Source organism: Thamnophis elegans, chromosome 7 (genome assembly GCF_009769535.1).
Source record: "Thamnophis elegans isolate rThaEle1 chromosome 7, rThaEle1.pri, whole genome shotgun sequence".
NCBI classification, from domain to species: domain Eukaryota; kingdom Metazoa; phylum Chordata; class Lepidosauria; order Squamata; family Colubridae; genus Thamnophis; species Thamnophis elegans.
The window spans coordinates 14,747,452-14,766,457 of record NC_045547.1 but is presented as its reverse complement, the minus strand read 5'-3'; the positions used below and the strand labels follow the sequence as shown (position 1 = coordinate 14,766,457).

Below are 19,006 nucleotides of genomic sequence, written 5' to 3'. Positions count from 1 at the left end.
ATGGGCAGGGGGCTCACACATTGTATTTTGGGGCCACTCAGGGGAGGCATGCACAGAGGGTCTCCCACACCCAGTTTTGGGCCTGGAAAGCCTCCTGCACTAACCTGTAAGCCAAAAATGGGCAAGCGTGGAGCGGCACATGAGGGGGGGGGTCATGCAGGGGGGGGTCACGTGCACATTGCATTATGGGTGTGGGCACACATATGCACTGTCAGGTGCACAGCACATGCTTTCGGCACATGACAACAAAAGGTTTAGCCATCACTGTTATAGCATATTACAAAATAAGCAAGTGTATTACCTACTGATTCTACCATAATTTGTAAATATCACATGAGATAATACAGAATTCACACTTGGAATTGTTGTAGGGCCTAATTTCCGGACCCATAGTTCTTAATAGGCTTTTTGCTGGTAAATTCCCCCAATGATTTTTTTTTTTTTTTTGGTTCCATTGTGTATGTGGGAGATAGGATATACTGTAAATTTAAGAATGCTTGGATAATGTTCTTCAGACATAAACCCTTATTAAGTAGATGGAACAATTGTTATTGTGTTAGTTTAGACTGGTACTCTAAGAAATAGCAAAGAACCCTCATTGTCTCTCTCCCCCAATTCTTTTTGTAACCACTAAGCCTTGGTTAAACACTACAGCTGAAACTTTTTACCATAGGTTCCTTCTATTTTGTGGAGAAATATACAGGCTAAAGAAACCAGCACAGTTCAGAAATCCAAAATGCCTGTCCCAAAGACAACTATCAACAACACATGCCCATGTGCATCAGATCTTCTTATTTTGGATCAGTCTCATCTAGGTTTTCCATTCAAACAATATGTGTAGCCTTTCATCACAAAAGAATTCCCTTGGATTATGTGGAATTACACACTAGGCAATAGTTGGAAGCACAGAAATATGCAACAATTGACAAACTTACGATCATAGTTGGTAGGCTTTTATTAAATACTCCATAATATATTTTACTTTTCTAACTATCCTGGGAAAAGTATGTTTTGAGCATGCCCAGAAGATCTTACAAATCTTCAAAGCAATCAGCCCAAGCATCAGTTGGCTGTGGCTACTTTACTTCTTGAAGCAGAACCACAGAGGTTTTTCATTTGTGAATGGAACATCTTGTATGGTTTCCATGAGTATAATTGCCTATTGCAGCCTTTCTCAAGCTGTGTACCTCCCTTGGGGACGTTCAGGCAAAGTCCAGGGAGGTGTGAAGAAACTTTTATATAGTTATATTATTACAATAAAACCATTTTTCACAAAGTTTCATTGGATGATTATAGGTAAATCCTAAATTTACAACCACAATTGAGGCCAAAATTTGGGTAGCTAAGTGAGAGTTTTTAAGTGAATTCTATCCCATTTTATGACCCTCCTTGCCATAGTTGTTAAGTGAATCATTGCAGTTGTTAAGTTAGTAACATGGTTATTAAGTGACTCTGGCTTTCCCATTGGCTTTGCTTGTCAGAAGGTTGCAAATGGTGATCACCTGGCCCCAGCCTGCAACTGTCACAAATATGAACCAATTGCTGAGCATCTGAATTTTGATCATGTGATCATGGGGATGCTGCAACAATTGTAAATGTGAAAAATGGTCATAAGTCATTTTTTTAGCGCTCTTGTCACTTTGGACAGTCATTAAATGAATGGCTGTCAATTGAGGATTACCTGTATTCCATTTGTGAGGCATTAAAGACCCTGTACCTTTGATAGTTTAGAACACTTGGAAAAATGTTTAATGAAGATTGGAGGGTTTTTCTCCATCTGCAAAACTCCCATGTCTTAAAAAATAAGATTCCTTAAAACATTCACAGCACCCCAGATCATTGGGAAGGGAATTAGGAATGGGAAATTCATACTGTACAATACAGATTGTGTACCCGCCTTTACTAAAGTATTAGCTATCATGGATGTTGTCAATTTGTTTTAAAGGATAGAGTATTGCTTTATTATTTGATACTGTAGCAGTTGTGGCGGTTCCACCACAAAACCGCGGTAGACTAAAGCGTGCTCGGCGAAAGCGCGTACGTGACGTCATCACAGCGCGACGAAAACAGCATGCTGTGAGCGGCAAACTTAAAATTAACGCATAAATCTTAACCTAACCCCCCCAAACCTAACCCTAAACCTAACCCTAAGCCTAACCCTTAACCTAACGCTAAACCTAACGCTAACCCTTAACCTAACCCTAACCCTAACGCTTAACGTAACCCTAACCCTAACCCTTAACCTAACCCTAACCCTAAACCTAACCCTTACCTTTACGCGAATCGGCTTGCTTTAATTTTATTTTAATTTAATTTTAATTTATTTTTAATTTTATTTGTTGCGCTGCTGATGACGTCACGTACGCGCTTTGATCGGGCGCGCTTTAGTGGACCGCGGTTTTGACGGGTCACAGTTGTGGCTTCTATAGAAAACATAAGGGCTGCAATTATTTAATGAAGTTCCCATCAAAATTATATCATTGTGTTTTGGGTATGGGGAAATAATAGCTGTTATGAACTGCAAAGAACACCGAGTATTGTTTCTAAGATTTCATTCATTGTAGAGAATTTTTCAGCTACTCTTCATTTTCAGCCAAAATAGATAACTTTTGATTCAACTTTAATTTTGATATCGGGCAACTAGCTAAAGCTGTATGGTCTACCTGGTTATAAGCACATCTGAACTTTGATACTAATTTGTTGGTAATGATGTACAGAGTGCATGTACAGGACATTCCATTTTAAGGTAAAATGGACTGTTGTGCACAATCTACAGTACAATCGGATTGCAAGAGAAAGTCACCTGGTTCATGGCCTGTTATAAAAATAGTAAGAGGTCTTAGATAAATGGAGACCAAAATGTTGTGGAAAAGGAATACTTTTTCCCTTAAAAGGCTGTAGACTGTAGTCTCAGATTAAGTACCGTAAGACACACCGGAGTATAAGACGCACCAAGGTTTTGAAGAGGGGGGGGGAGTTTTTGCACTCTGCAAACCTCCCAAAAACGGCCCGTTTCTCGTGAAAATGGGCCCGATTTTGGCAAAAAAAAGGGGGGGGCATTAGGAAACTTATAGAGTGCTCCTGAGGGGGGGGGGAATTTGAGCAAAAAACAGGCCATTTTTTGCTCATTTGTGTCCTCCTCAGCTCCCAGGAGCTCTGTCAAAGCTTCCTACAAGCTATGCACGGCCATTTTGGTGAAGGGGCGGGGTTTCGGAAGGCAAACAAATTCTGTATTCAGTGTATAAATGCTCCCAGATTTTCAGCTTCTTTTTTGAGGGAAAAAGGTGCGTCTTATACTCCAAAAAATACGGTAGATCTTTTCAGCTGATTCATCTGTATCAAGAAACTCACAATAAATAGTACATTCACAAACTTGATTTCCCTATATCCTTCTTTTCCCTTCTCTTGTGAATAATCTATAAACTGGTTAATATTTGTAAAAGAAGAATCAATTGTAATAAAAATAATCTGAGAAATCTATATTGCTGTATACTTTTCCCAAAACTTTGACTAGTAATTTTTTGTGTGCTTTTCTTCCCAAACTTTGTTTTTTACATTTTAAATAAAAAATATCCATATTCCCTTTTTTCTTCTTAGCTAGTCACACTTATGGGGTTAGGATAAAATTAAATGTGATTTTATTAATAATATTTAAATACAATTACTAGTATTATGCCAGATTCTTTCACAGTGAAATTTATAATGTTCCAAACTTTCACAGAAGCATGTACTGTAGCACCCAAGTATTAATTTATGCTTGAGTATTTGTTTTCTTTGAGGAGTAGAAGTGTTTATTTTAAGACTTGTAAATTTCAGTTTATTTGAATCAGTATATAGTATTAGTGGATAAATAAAGTGTTACTATATGATAGAATTGCACTATGATTTATATGGATTTGACTCTTTTCCCATTACTAAACACTTTCAACATAGTTATACTTTAAATTTCTATAAAAAGATACTGAGTTAATAGTGTTGGTAGAAAAGTCAAATGGAGGTGAAAAATTCAGAAACTGTATTGTTAGCCCAGTTTTAAATAGGGAATGGTATAGGTATAATTTATGGAATTCTTATTTGGGATTCTGTATTTTATACATAGAATACAATAATTAGGAAAGATCTTTGTAAATGAAGCTCTGTGAACTTACTTGGGAATAAACACCACTAAATAGAATACAATTTACTTCTAAATATGAGTTCCTGGAAATATGCTGCTTAAATAGCATAATTAATATGCCACATTTTTCCAGACAGGATTTATAGTAGCAAATTCCCCAAATAATATTTAGGAGAAAATGTGCAATAATCAATCTTTAATGTTATATTAAAGATTTCCCCCTCTTTCAGTCTTACCATTGATTTGCCTTTATAGTTTATAGGTTTGTCTCCTTTCAAATTTGCATATTCCTATACCAGCAAAAATTCACCACCTTAGCAAATGTTTGTTGCTTAAGTCTATCAAATATATTGATTTTTCAACAGGGGTGTAATACATTTTACAAGACTTTGATCAGAGGCCCTGCTGGCCAATTTGTACGTCTCCCACTTGAGTCTGATTTAAAGAGGAGCCAATTGGAATTAATTATCTCTAATCTACCAGGGAGAGAACAAATCTAATGTCCAGTCCTGGATAGACTGAGTCTAAAGCTGGGAGGAGCCACCAGTGCATGATGACATTACAGATTGTAGACCCAGTCCAATTGGATACTGAATGGAGTAAAACTCAGCCTGGCTGCTATCTCCACCAACATGGGAGAATGCATTCTCTCTCATTGAGTAATGCTACATTGAGAATTGTGTGAAGGCAGTATTAGTTCCACTTGTAATTTTATTAACTCAATTAACAAATGATATTCCATTAGATATAATAAGAATGAAAAGATTATGATAGATTTTCATTGAAGTTTAGTTTGGATAATAAAAGTTAAACTTCAGTGCTGAAATACGTTGAGTTAATGAAACCAGCACTGAATATCCAATTTAATTTTTGACAATTAGAAGCCACATTGAAAATTGTGAATTTGCATTACTTTTGGAAATGCACAATTTTTTGCAAAGTTGTATGTGTACCAAACAACTGCCTCAAACAAAAGCTCAGAAAAGGTCTAATTCAGTACAAAATAATATATTGGGTTAAGGCAGTGAAGCTTTGTTTGCTGAGCAAGCCTAATTCTTAAGGGTTCTGTTCTCCCTAACGTGGCAATTGTATATTGATGGCACTCCACGCTTGGCATCTGTTCAGTGCCTGTTTGGTAGGACATGGGGGAGGGGAAAGCTACTATGGTGTCTAAAGATGTTTTCATAAATCTTTGGAGAGGAAATTATTACAAATTACTATGGTAAGAGATACATTTAAACTTAGGTTATGAAGATACAGGTAAAAAAAACACTAATATATTATTTTTATATATATTTTTCCAGCTGCATAGTATGATTGCATCTATGTTCCCTGTGAGAACAATGCAACTAGCTTTCTTCCTTACAGTAATGAATCCAGCTAAACACACAAGCTCATTCCTCCAGAGTGTATCCTTTTCAGTAGACATGTTCTTTTTAAAATGGGTGCCCATTCCCGGGGTCTCTATTGTCTTGACAACAATGGTACTAGAGGCAGCTGATTTGGTTGACAGAAAATGTGTTAATTTAACAGATCCATTCACTGTAGCAAGTTTCTCTAATGTCGTCAATTTATTTTGGTTTACTGGAAAGCAGTATTACCAGAGTATGCTTGAAGAGATACCACTGTAATTAAAAGCTTTCTGGAAGTTTTTTAAAGCAAGATTGTGGCTGTTAATAAATAATTGTTAATCAAAACAATAGCCCCATAGAAATATTTAATTCTTCTTTTTAAAAAAAATCAAAAATAAAGTTGATTTAGTGAGACTTTGTATAATGCAATTTTTGAAACAGTTATGAATTTCATAGAAAATTAGAGTATCAGTGACCATTAAGCCCATGAGCCCAGTTCACCACTTGGACACTAGATGCATTAATTATAGTTTCCCCAATACAGGTAGACCTCGACCTACAATTGGTTGTGTAATGACCATTCATACATATGACAGATCTCCCCAGGGCTACTTACAACCTGGATTCAAAGTTCTGATGGCTCTCCTCCCCCGTCATGTGATTGCATTTTACAGCAGGTTTTGTTGTTGATGTTGGAAAACAATGTTTGCTTCAAGACAATGAATTCTCTTAACAACTGCGATGATTCAGTTAACAAGTGCTGTTAAAAGGTCATAAAATGTGATGTGGTGACCTGCTTAATGAACAGCATGACTTATGACTATAATTCTGGCCTCATTCTTGTATCAGACAATTCTCAGGCCAATGATCCATAAATTCAGTATTCTATTAAAACTAATAAAAATATCCATGACCTACTTATTATTGCAATTACATTACAATTATAAACATTCATTCTTATAACTCACACACAGTCTTATTCATGATCATAATCACTCTAACAGTTGGAAAATAACATTCTTAATACATTTCTAACACCATCAAATAACCTACAAGTAGTGATGACTGTAATTGTGATCCTACCCATGCTAGTCTGGAGCTTTTTTTTGTTGCTCCTTTTGTTGGTAAAAGGGAGAAGCTTTACCACTGTTGCATTTTCTTGTCAATTATAAGACTACTTTCTGTAGCTGTTGTCACCATTTTGGTCTTTATATTTAATTTTAGGACCATTTTTCCACTGTGTTCCTTGATTTTCATTACTAGAGCTTTGTAATCATTACTAGAGCTTCCAGATAGATTTTCAACTATCAGAGTAGAATCATGAGCATCATACAGATTACTACTTCCAGTTTTAAAATCAGACTCAATCCAACATCCCTCAATGTTCTATTCAGTGCATTGTATAAATAAAGAGAAAGTACTGTACAATTTTACTTTACACCTTTGCTGACCTGAAACCAATTTCTTTCATTATGTTTTGACTGGACTGTGGCTTCTTGTATACATTTTGAATGAAGACAATGAGATTTATTCTAAAATGGCGGCATCTTTCTTGTCTGTGGTTATTTCGACTCTCAAGAATGTTGGGGTTTGGGAGATGAAAGTACCATCTGGTTTAAGTGATTCTTTGGGAACTGTGAGAAGAAAGCAGAAATATATTACCAAACTATTATATGAGCATCAGTTTATATTGGACTTGGTAATATTTAGCAAGAGAAAAACTATCGTTAACGCTGTTCTGGAGAGTCTTCATTGCTTTGGTTGAAGGTGCCAGCAGCAGAAGTGTCGATGGGTTTGAGGGTGTGAGATCAGCTGTGCTCTATGATGTATTGGGCGACAGATGCAGTGGGGACAGCCACCTTTGAAACAGGGAAGTCTGTCTCCTGCGCTGAGTGTCTTCTGAGGTGGAGGTGATGTAATCAAAAGAGGAAACGACAAACGTGTGGGGCTAACAATTGGGCTAAAGACTAATCCATATAGAGTGTCACTACCATCTATTTTGTTTGCTAATGTGCTCCTTAGAGCCTAAAATGGTTTACATGAAAGCTAGAGATAATAACAAACCAGCAGGTGAGAAACTGCTGTGTCATCATTGCAATGGAAACTTGGTTAAAACATTCTGTTGATAGTCCTATTAGCTTAGATGGATTTTCGACTTTTCGGCTTATTTTCTTTTGAAAGCGGGTATCAGAATATTATTTTAATGTGTGCCAGTGTGTTCACAGAAAAAAAGACAATAAAGGCTATCTTATATTCTTATTTCCATTTTCCTGACATTCCACAAATTGAGCCCATCAACACAACTGAAGGCCTTTCTATAATTAGTGAGGCACATTTTTACCTCTTTTGGCTTTGGCTCTTCCTTTCTTGGTAATTTCCATTGTTTGTTCTGACATCTAGTTTGATTTGTTCTTTACTTTGGCATTGTTTTCACATCCATCTTCAACAGTTCCATTGATTTTTTTTCTCATAGTTCCCTGTTTTCCTATCAATGAGATTCACGGGATTGGCACTGGATAAGTTGTTTTGCTGTTTCATTTAGCATCCATATGAAGCTGCTGGATATGGTTGTTCATTATATTTCCATCTTGACCTCCCAGTGTTGCTGTGCATGTTCTGACTCAGTATTTAGAGGTTGTGGAATTTAGGATGGGAAAAAACAGGATTCAGCTTAAATCTAGCAAGACCGAACAGCTCTGTGTTCTATGGCCTCCAAATCTGTTCTGTGGACTTTTAATCTTTGGTTCTCATTTCCCAAACAAAACCACTATGTAATTTGGGAATCCTCCTGGACTGAGGACTTATGTTAGCTGAACAGGGCACAGCCATGTTCTCAAATTTGCAGCGTTATAAGCCTATTGCATTTGTTCCTCAACTGGCAGGCCCATAATCACTCATGTCTTAATCTTGAGTAGACTGCTTCAGTGCGCATGAGATTGCCCTTGAGGAGCATCTGCAAGCTACAACTGATTCAGAATACAGTGATACTGACAGTTATGAGTGATCTCCAAGCAGTGGATATTATACTCCATAAGCTGCAAGTTTGCTTTCAGATTCAATTCAAGATACTATTAGTTACCTATAAGAGGCGTCACCAACTTTCAGACCTCACGGACCACTAAATTCATAATTTTAAATCCCGCGGACCACTAATATGATCTGCCTAATGACCGGCTGGACGGGTGTGACTAGGTGGTCATGTGACTGAGTGGGCGTGACCAACTCAATGTCACTCCCATTAAGGGGTGCCTCACCAGCCTCTACTTGCCCCTCCCCTCCCAGCCACTCCTTCCCTCCCTGCCCAGGCTCCTTAGGGCCCCAACAGGAAGCACTTGTTGGAGCTAAGCAGCCACCATGAGAAAGAGTTGGCAAAACAGACTAGTTCAACCTTGTTGGCTTTTCATAAGACCTTGAAGACATGACAGTGTCATAGGGCATGGGAGTCACAGTATATGACAAGCTTGTTAGATTGTTTATTGATGTTGTATTCAATGTTGGTTTATAGTATTATGCTGATTACCGTATTTTTCGGAGTATAAGACACACCCTTTCCCCCCAAAAAAGAAGCTGAATACACTGAATACAGCATTTTTTGCCTCATGAAGCCCCGCCCCTTCACCTAAATGGCATAGCTTGTGGGAAGCTTTTAGAGAGCTCCCGGGGGCTGGGGAGAGCAGAAATGAGCAAAAAAACGGGCTGTTTTTTTGCTGAATTTTATCCAGCTACAGGAGCACTCTATAAGCTTCCTTAAATGCTATCCATGCCCATTTTTATGCAAAGAGTTCCTAGGCCCATTACCACCGGAGGCCCTATCTTCTGCCTCAGTCCCACACGCTTCTGCAGGTCATCGCAGACCCTCTTCAGCAGTGCAGTGGAGAAGCAAGTGGATCTTCAGGCTGGTCCCACCGACAGTAAGCACAGCAGGCCCAATCCTGCTGCAAAAGGTGATGGGATATGGTGCCCAGATAAAGGGAAACACCCCAGGGCTAGGAAGGCCTCTAAGGCTGATGAAAGGATGGCTGTGAGATGCCAGAAGGCCCTGGAAAAACAGTTCAAGAAGCCCCAGACTGCAGCATCAGCAACCAGTAGGCCCCACTCCCAGGGATGAAGGGATTGGTCCTTCCCTGCCCACCCCCCAGCGGGAGGGGTCCCCCTCTCTGCCAGTTGAGGAGGACTTCGGGTTTTCTCCCAATCCATCCAGGGCTTCTCTTGATCCCCAGGCCATTTATTGGCTGAGGATTCCCTTGATGAGATGGATTCATTGGCTGAGGAGGAACCTTTGGCCCCTTCTGAGGCAGGGCCTTCCCCCCCTCAGAGCCAGGAGCCCCAATTGTCTAAGGACATGCAGGATGTGGTAGCACGAGCGATCTCACAGGGCATTTCTGATGGCATCCAGCAGTTGGCCTCAAAATTGCCCATTGCCACTACCAACCCCAGCAAGAGTCATACTGTAAGATCCCAGGAACCTCCAGCTAGGGAGGCTTCCCTGACTCCCACTGGGATCAGTGAGGTGTCAGAGGGAGAGGAGGCAGAGCAGGATGCTCCGGACCTCTCTGATGACAAAAATCCCTCACCTGAACCAGCTGCGAGATCTGGTCTGTTCAAGCCCTCCATGTTCAGCGCTATCTTTACCAAAGCTCAGGCTGCTGGCCCCCAAATGTGTCTCCCAACTCCGGCAGATAAGCCCCCTTCTGATCAGAGTGCCAAGGAGACTGTAGGCCCACAAGATTATTTAAGGAGGTTCCTCCGCCCCTGGATCTGGTTCCAGCTCCATAGCTATTTCTGGACATCATACAGCGCCAATGGATCCAACCGGGCTCCATGGCCAACCCCAGTGGGACAGATAGGAAACTCTATACCATGGAGGGTCCCCTGGAGGAACTGTTAAAGCTCCCTCAAGTGGATGACCCCATTGTCTCTCTCAACTCTAATTCTGCTCTTCCAGCAGACCTGCTGGAAGGCTTAAAAGCAGAGGACAAGAGGGCAGAGTCAGCTTCCCACAAGACCCACCTGGCCACTGCATGGGCCATGAGGGTTTCCTCTTCTTCTTCATACTTCAGAAGAGCAGCTCTGTTCTGGCTCCACAAATTGCTGTTAGGCCTTCTAGCAGGGGATACCAGGGCGAGACAGGCTGTTAACAAGATAATAGCGGCTGTTGAGTACTCAGCTGACGCCTCACTCAGTGCCACAAAATTCTCCTCTAGAGCCCTTGCCTCTAGTGTAACCTGGTGCCACCTACTGTGGCTCTGCCACTGGCAGGCGGACGTGAAGGTGAAGTGGAAGCTCGCTTCCGCTCCCTTCAAAGGAGGAAAGTTATTTGGGGAGGCCTTGGATCCCTTTTTAATCGAGTCCAAGTATAAGCGTAAGATCCTGCCTGCGGTCACCAAGAAGCAGGTCCGTAAGGGTCAGGCTTTTCACAGGAACTCCTTTCAGAGCGCAGAGCCCTCCATCTCTTCTGGGGGATCCAGTTGACCTTATGCCCCATCCCAAGATCGTCCCCAGGATAAATCCACCTATAGGGACAAGAACAGGCAGCAGGGCAACCGTAGACCATTCCAAGGGGGGTACTCCAACCGCTCCTTTCGGAAGCCAAAGTGACCATCACCGGGACCCTCCCATAGATGGCCGACTCCAGCTTTATGCCACTCAGTGGGAGGAGACCACGACGGACACTTGGATTCTGAATACTGTCCGTCACGGGTTGACCCTGGAATTCCTATCCTTTCCCCTGAGGACCTTTGTCCGTTGCCCCACTCCCAGGTCCGCCCACAAGTTCCAGCTCATGAGGGCGGAGATAGATCATTTGCTAGAGATAGTGGCTATAGAGAAGGTTCCCAGGGGCCAGGAGGGCAGGGGGTTCTACTCCATCCTGTTTCTGGTCCCCAAACCATCGGGGGTGTGTGTGTAAGGGCAATACTGGACCTCAAGAAACTCAACGAGCTTCTGGCTTACAAGCACTTCAAGATGCAGTCCCTTCAGACCATTCTGGGTTGCGTCAGGCAGAAGTCTCCTGACTTCTATAGACCTGAAGGAGGCATATCTGCATGTTCCAATCCACCCGGCGCATCGCAAGTTCTTGAGATTCCAGTTTGCCAATCAACACTTTCAGTACAGAACCCTCCCCTTCGGCCTCTCATCGGCTCCACGAACCTTCAACAAACTACTAGCCGCCATCGCTGCGCATCACCGATCTCTCACAGTAAGACTGGAATGTTACCTGGACGACATCCTTATCCACTCGTGGTCCAGGAGGCAGGCCCAGAGGGATCTAGACATCACCATCCGAGTCCTGCAATACCATGGGTACTCGGTCAACCTCATCAAGAGCCACCTGACCCCAACCTGCAGAATTCAACATCTCGGCACGGTGATCGACTCCAGGGACTGCAAAGTCTTCCTCACTCAGGAGAGAGTAGATAGCATCAAGTCTCTGGTGAGAACCATCCATTCAACAGGGTCAGCGACAGTCGTCTTCTTCTCCCAGCTGCTGGGGAAACTGGTGTCATGCATCTCGGTGGTCCCGTGGGCACGACTGCATACGTGATAACTCCAATGGTTCCTTCTGCCGCTCCAGAGACGCAAGGCCAGCAACTCCAGGAGAGTGGTACGTCTTCCTCCAAGGGTACTCTGATCTCTCAGGTGGTAATAGTTTTTGGAATGAAATTGACAAATTATTTAGAAATTATTGTGTATTGTGGCTTGAAATGGGCTGTTAGGGTATGATGGCTTAAACTGTTTATATGGCTACATTGAAGAAGGACTGAAAAGTAGTAAGGCAGCAAAAAGGATATATGGAGCTAGTCCTTTGGCAGAGTACTTAAGAGACTCCGATGACTCTGATTTTGGAGCTCTGAGTTTCCAAATAGCTTTCTTTTCCTCCCTGCCCCCAACTTCTCTGTCATGCTGGATAGAAGTGTCCCATTTCTTGCAGCTGTGTCAAATTGTAATGGGTCATTTGGATCCAAAATCCCTGGTAAAAGGGTAGGGGGAGGAGGGAATGCTGAAACCTTGCTTCGGTGTGACAGCTGCCAGTTGGTATTTTCGCTCTGTTTGGAAGTAAGCCAAGGAAAATAATGATGTGCAAGGTGGTGGGTGTGAGAAGCTAGAAGGCTTTTTGACTTCATTCTGAGAGTTTTAATGGCTTTGTGTAACTCATTCCCTACATGGGTGGTAGTCATGCCCCATATATTTTAATAAGTCTCATTGCCTATCCTGGACTCAAGAATTAGGTTACATTGCAGAGACTTAAAACTCTTATTTGCAATTGTTAAATTGTATCAGAAGATACAAAAATACACAGGAAACTTGTGTGAGAAAAAGTTGTGAGGGATGTGATTTTAATGTCCACAGCAGAGGCAATACCTATTCACCGTGGTTGATTTTAAAAAGCTGAACAAGATTGTAAGTGTTTAATATATACATAGATGAGGAAATCTGAGGCTAGGTAAATAATTTTTCATTATAGCTTGAAAACTGTGCGCTCATGTTGCCAAAAGTCAATGGTGTTACCTTTCTATGGTTTAAAGTTTATCATGCTTTAAAATATTATGTTTCCAGTTCCAAATAATAGAATATTTTCTGTGGGGTCCTTGGTGCTGTCTGGATTATTTTCTTGCAGACATTTCATTGCCAAAGTAGGTAACATCAGTGCTAGTAAAGTTTGATTTCATTTTACATACTAGCACCTTGCCTTGTCAGTGTATTAATGGGAATGGTCCTGATGGTTCCTTGATTGGGCTGTGGTCCTGAAAGTAGTGATTCCATGGGTGTTCCCTTTGATTTTTTGGTATATTTGTCCATTGAACTGAAAATATGAGGTTAGGCAAAGGTTGCTAAAACTCATGATTCTGGATGTTTCAATCTTGGTGTATTTGGTTAAATTGGGCATGCAATTATAATTCACAGCTTCTTATATATTAAAATTTGCTACTAAAGTATGTTAGCAGTTCACAAAGCTTCCCATCCTCAAGATAATTCAGAGTTATAGTGGTCTCTAGTTGGGATTGTGCATCTGTGCTTAGCTTTTTTTAGACCTTAACACCTGACCCATGTCTAAGAAGTAATTTTTAAATTTTGTATACATGCAGGTGTGCACAACATCATGAATCATAAATTCATTCAATTTACATGGCTAACTGATGCAATCAATTAATAAAAATACCATGGCAAGGGAAATTCATTCAAACTTTTAAAACACAACTTTCTCACGTATTGCCTGAGGAAGAGCCAGGTCTCCAAAGCCTTTCAAAAGATAGGCAGGGGCAAGGCCAATCAGCTGCAATAACACAAAAGATGCCTCCTGGGTGTCATACCATGATGCTTAGAATAACAGAATTGGAAGGGACCTTGGAGGTCTTCTAGTCCAACCCGCTGCTTAGGCAGGAAACCCTACACCACTTCAGACAAATGGTTAGCTAATCTCTTCTTAAAAACCTCCAGTTCTGGAGCATTCACAACATCTGGAGGCAACTTGTTTCAACGATTGATTGTTCTAACTGTCAGGAAATTTCTCCTCAGTTCTAAGTTGCTTCTCTCTTTGATTGGCTTCTTAATAGCTGGGATCAGAATTAGATTTGCCAGATTTTACTGTACTAATGGAGACAAGTACAAGCAAACAGTGTGATTAAGTAGTCAGGCCCTGTTATGGGTGATCGCCAGCACATTGAATTACATTCAGGAGCTCACTGGCAGTGTTGAATAGGTGTAATGAGATGTACCCATTAACTACTTGCACGGCTTTATACTGGAACAGGTGTGGTTTCTGAGTGGTATTACAGGGTAGGCTCATATATGATTGGCTATTTCAGGTAAAAGGTAACAAAGGCACAAGCGGCCATGAAAAGGCTTCATTATCCAGAAATGGACTCAAGATGAATTTGTGCAATTTGTCTTTCTGGCTTCCTACCTGGTTGGTGAGGCAGTATAATCTCATCCAGAATCAGTGATGAAAACTCTCCAAATGCAGGACTCCAAACAGTCACAGATACTTGTTACTAGAGTAAAGCCTATGTTTTGGAATTTTTGCTGCTCTTTGAACTTTGGTTGTTTGCTTTCAGTTGTTTCATTAGCCAATGAAGTAACATCATCCGTACGAATGACCTTGGAGCTTATTACCTGTTTATATATAGCAGCTTTGGTTTGGTAAGTGCAAGTACAGGTCATAAGTCCAAGTCTGTGTAATTTTGACATTATTAAATGAATGGTCATAAGCCAAGGACTACATGTATTGTTTTCTCCCTCGTTGTTAATATTATCTGAATGCTGACTGCTGGAGTCAGCTAGATGGTATATGTTCTAGTCTTTTTGTTTCCCTCCAAGGTCTTTTATTATCTCTTTTGAATGTGATTTATCTCTAGAGATATTCTTTCTTTATGATCAGTTTCTTAGCGACCATTTGACGTATGACAGACTTACCCAGGACTACTTCTGATCTGGTTTTGAAGTTCCCATGGAACTATAGCCATTTGCAATATCCCATGGCCATGTGACTGTGATTTACGACATTTTTTTGCCAGAAATCAGTTTACTTCTGATTTCCAGCAGAAAATGTCCATCATGGATTCGTTTAAAGCAACCACAGATTTTTAAGACCACTGCATTTACTTAACAACCATCACAAAAAAAAATAACATTGAACACAGTCACATAGTGACCCATTTAACAATTGTCATGAGTTACAACCCTATGTTTGGGCTCAATTATGGTCATAAATCAAGGACTACCTATTTTGATGGCTGAATAAACTTCTGGGAATTCTTTAGCCTTTTGAGGTTTCGCTTGGTCAATTGGTTGGACTAATTGAAACTATTGTTTATATGTTGTCAGGTTAAGGAGTTTTTGCCATGTCTTCTGACTATTTAGGTTATTCTTCTACAGACTACAAGTATTGCGACAGAAGCTTAATTGAATTACTTGGCCAGTTGAGGGTTGAGATATATAAATGGGTATCATTAGCATACCAATGATACTTTATTTCATGCCAAAGAATAAACTTATCCAATGGCTTTATGTAGATGTCAAATAGGAGCAGGAAAAAGAGTGAGCCCTGAGGCACTTTCATAAAGCAAGAGCCTCAGGCCTAGATGCCCCATCCCACCCCGACAAACACAAGAACTGGCTCTGGAAAAAGGAGGTAAATTACTCTTCAACTCCCAGATACTCAGTATCCAATGCCTAGCTGGCTAATTTGCCAGAGTCCTTTGAGCCAATTTTGCCTCAGGATTTAGCAGCTTCTATAAACAGATCAGGTCCCCCTCTCTGTAGATAACACAGTATCCACCCACCCCAGTTTCATACCCATCTCAATCCCAGGCTCCAGATTGGGTCTGAGAAGGATCCCCTCCCTTGATTTCACCCAGAGGGAAATCAAATGTTCTCCACCTCAGTTGCATTGGTTTGTGGGGAAAACATCTCCTGCATTCCTGCCAATGTACATTCCTCATCCTCCTAGTTTCAACATCTTCTCTTGTTGAAGATATAACCAGCGTACAATATACTGCCAGTAGATTCTTCAAGAAGCTGATGGTCCTCTTTAATCAGCTGTGCACTCTACAGTTCACCTAGTAAAAAGGTAAAGGATCTCCTTGCACATATGTCCTAGTTGTTCCCGACTCTAGGAGGCGGTGCTCATCTCCATTCCAAAGCCGAAGAGCCATTGCTGTCCGAAGATGTCTCCGTGGTCATGTGGCCGGCATGACTAAATGCCGAAGCCGCACAGAATGCAGAACCTTCCCACCAAAGGTGGCCCCTATTTTTCTATTTGCATTTTTACATGCTTTCAAACTGCTAGGTTGGCAGAAGTAGCTTAATACTTCTTTAGTATGTAGTATCTTAATACTTATTTGCAAAATTGGCATTTTAAAGTTAGTTTCTGTTTCATAGAATTATCTAGTTCTCACAGCATTATTAAAATAGATGATAATTTTCTTTTATCTGAAACTATCTTGTATTGTAAACTGTGACATATATTTGTTTTTATTTCAGTGTTTACTAATTAAGCAAATAACTTGTAAATAACAATAACATGAATAATTTGTTCAAATTATAAGAAAGACCAGCAGAGAAGTAATGTGTATCAAAATGAGCATTACATTAGTTTGAAAAGAATACTAGTTCTAAATATCAGTTAAGCTTTAATCTTTTGTATAGCTAATAAATGAACAATTACTTTGAATTAATACAGTGGAAATAAACTACTTGCTGGAGTAGGATCACTTTTCCTATATCTAAAACTATAACAGGAAACGTCTGTCAATGGTATCTTTCTAAATAGAGAATTAGAAGTTTGGCTGGAAAAAAAGGTCTGTGGTGTAAATGATGACACTAAAGCAAAACATTCTTTCATACCTATGCATCCAGAATGACGACAAGGGAATGCATATGTTTTGTTCACTGGAGAATATCATTAACAAGTAGCAAGATCAGCATATAGATGAAAGATGGCCTGTTGAATATTTACTCCATACTCTGTCAATTCTCAGCAGTTGGCTGGAGACTATAGGATGATCCCGTGGAGCTCCAACAAAAGGATGAAGCAAACTCCCACCCCATGAGTTCTTCTCCCTAACAATACATGAAGCAACTTGATAAATGATTGCAATGTCAAGGAATGGTGGAGATGGAGATGTCTAACAAACATAAGAGGGGACTTGCCTTATTTGAATATTATGGCCAGTTAAGGGCCTGGGTGAATGCAAGATGCAAACACTGGCCTTTCATCTCTATCCTAGAATGAAAAGAGTGATGGTTTAAAAACAAAATGGCACAAATATACTATTTAGTGGGTTCTAGCCCCTTCTCTGGATTTCCTTTCCTAAAATTAATAGAAGGGATTCAGGAATATTTATCAGTTATATACTATTGTCAGTACATATGAGAAACTTATAAATTTGGGGGATATTACCTGAAACAATAAGAACACATTTCTTCTTATGAGTTTCAATATAGTCAGTAAAAATGGACTATAAATGGAGTCTGCTTTGTACTTACCAATGGACTGCCTATGACTAAAAATGGTGGACAGCATTGTGCTTCGAGTCAATGAAACATTGAAGCCATCCAATGCTTTCAGGAACTGCTGAAAACAGGCTGTATGTTAAAATTTGCAGCTTCAGTAATTCCATAAAGCATTGCATAGCTTCAGTGTTACGTCAGCTCGAAGAAGACTAAGTTGTCTATCATTTTTAATAGCAGGAAGCCCATTCATACCTTGGAATTGTCCTTAAGTCACATGTTCTTAACGTAACAGATGCCCTATGTAGTGTGTATTGTAGGAATCCTATTGTGGGGTGACCAGGCATGAGTGACTGAGAGCAAGGCCTGTCGGTCTTGGGACAGACACAGTTGGTGTAAGGCAAAGGCCTTCCTAACTACAGTTGCCACCTGCTGTCTGGAGTAATGCAGCTCCATGCAGAATAAGAGATGGAAGGCCTTCAGAACTAGGGTGCTCAATACCCAAAGCCAGTAGATCTTGCTATGGCTGAGCTGAACCTTTTGTTTACCATCCAGACAATGAGACAGGACCTCTAGGATCCTTGGGGTGAAAATAGAAAGCTGGGTATCATTAGCATACTGATGAGATCTCACCTAGCTGCCTCATGTAGATTGTAAACAGGAGAAGAGAGAACACCCAGCCCTGCAGCCCCATACAAAGCAGGAGCCACTGATTGAAAAGTAACCCAGAGGAAGGGGGAAAGTAGCACAAAACAGTGCCATCAGCCCCAAGCCTCTAGAGCTGGTCAGGAAGAGTACCAAGATAGATGGTGTTGAAAGAGGTCAAGAAGAGCAAGGATGGACACATCACTTCCATCCCTCTTTTCTCAGAGGTCACCTAGAGGTATAATCAGTGCTGCCTTGGTCCCATACTAGGGTCTGGATCTGACTGAAAGGGGTCAAGGTAAGCTGCTTCTTCCAAAGTTCCTGGAGCTGCTACACAACTACCATCTTTCTTTTCTCTCCTGGGATTCAGTTTTGGTGTTTCTGGGAAAGGTTAAAATGGGCCCAATCTCTCCTCAATTGGAAGTTTTGTTCCATTAAAAAGGACCCAAAATCAAACAAGGTAAAAAAGGTCAAGCCTGGAAGACAACACAAAGGGGGGGGACTCCAGCTCAACTGACAAAGTAACTCAGTGCCAGTCCCAGGACAATGGAACAAAACTCTACGTTTTAGAACTGCAAGACTAACCAAAAGAGTCTGCAAAAGAAGTGACCCAAAACAAGCCCCATTGCCTGCAGCAATCTAGGCTCAGAACTCCACAAACCAGCTTCGGAAAGAGAGAGGGCTGTGAGAGCTTGGGGTGTGGGGGGAGAAAAGCCCTTTTCGCAAGTCTGTAGAGGAGTGAAAAGGGTTTTCAAATGCAAATGGACAGAGATTGGCTACAAATGCTGAAGATCAGGGGAAAATAAGACTTGGTGTCTACTGGTGGTACAGAAATTTGATAAATAGCCAAGCTAGCCAAACATAGTAAAACACATATAGTGATACAAACACAGAAGTAGAGATTTATATATTAAATAACGTAGAAATAATTATATTTTTC

The 19,006-nt window shown here is 40.8% G+C and overlaps 1 protein-coding gene and 1 long non-coding RNA gene across 4 annotated transcripts in view; one reads left to right on the top strand and one right to left on the bottom strand.

The window, feature by feature from the left end:
* Positions 1–19,006, top strand: part of LOC116511353 (cat eye syndrome critical region protein 2) — an 84,784-nt gene that overhangs the window by 8,407 nt on the left and 57,371 nt on the right. The gene's annotated exons all lie outside the window — the stretch shown is intronic.
* Positions 3,406–14,467, bottom strand: LOC116511355. The gene is made up of 3 exons (XR_004255740.1): positions 14,375–14,467; positions 10,480–12,515; positions 3,406–7,103 (listed from the first exon to the last, which is right to left on the bottom strand). It is a non-coding gene; the product is annotated as an uncharacterized LOC116511355 (long non-coding RNA).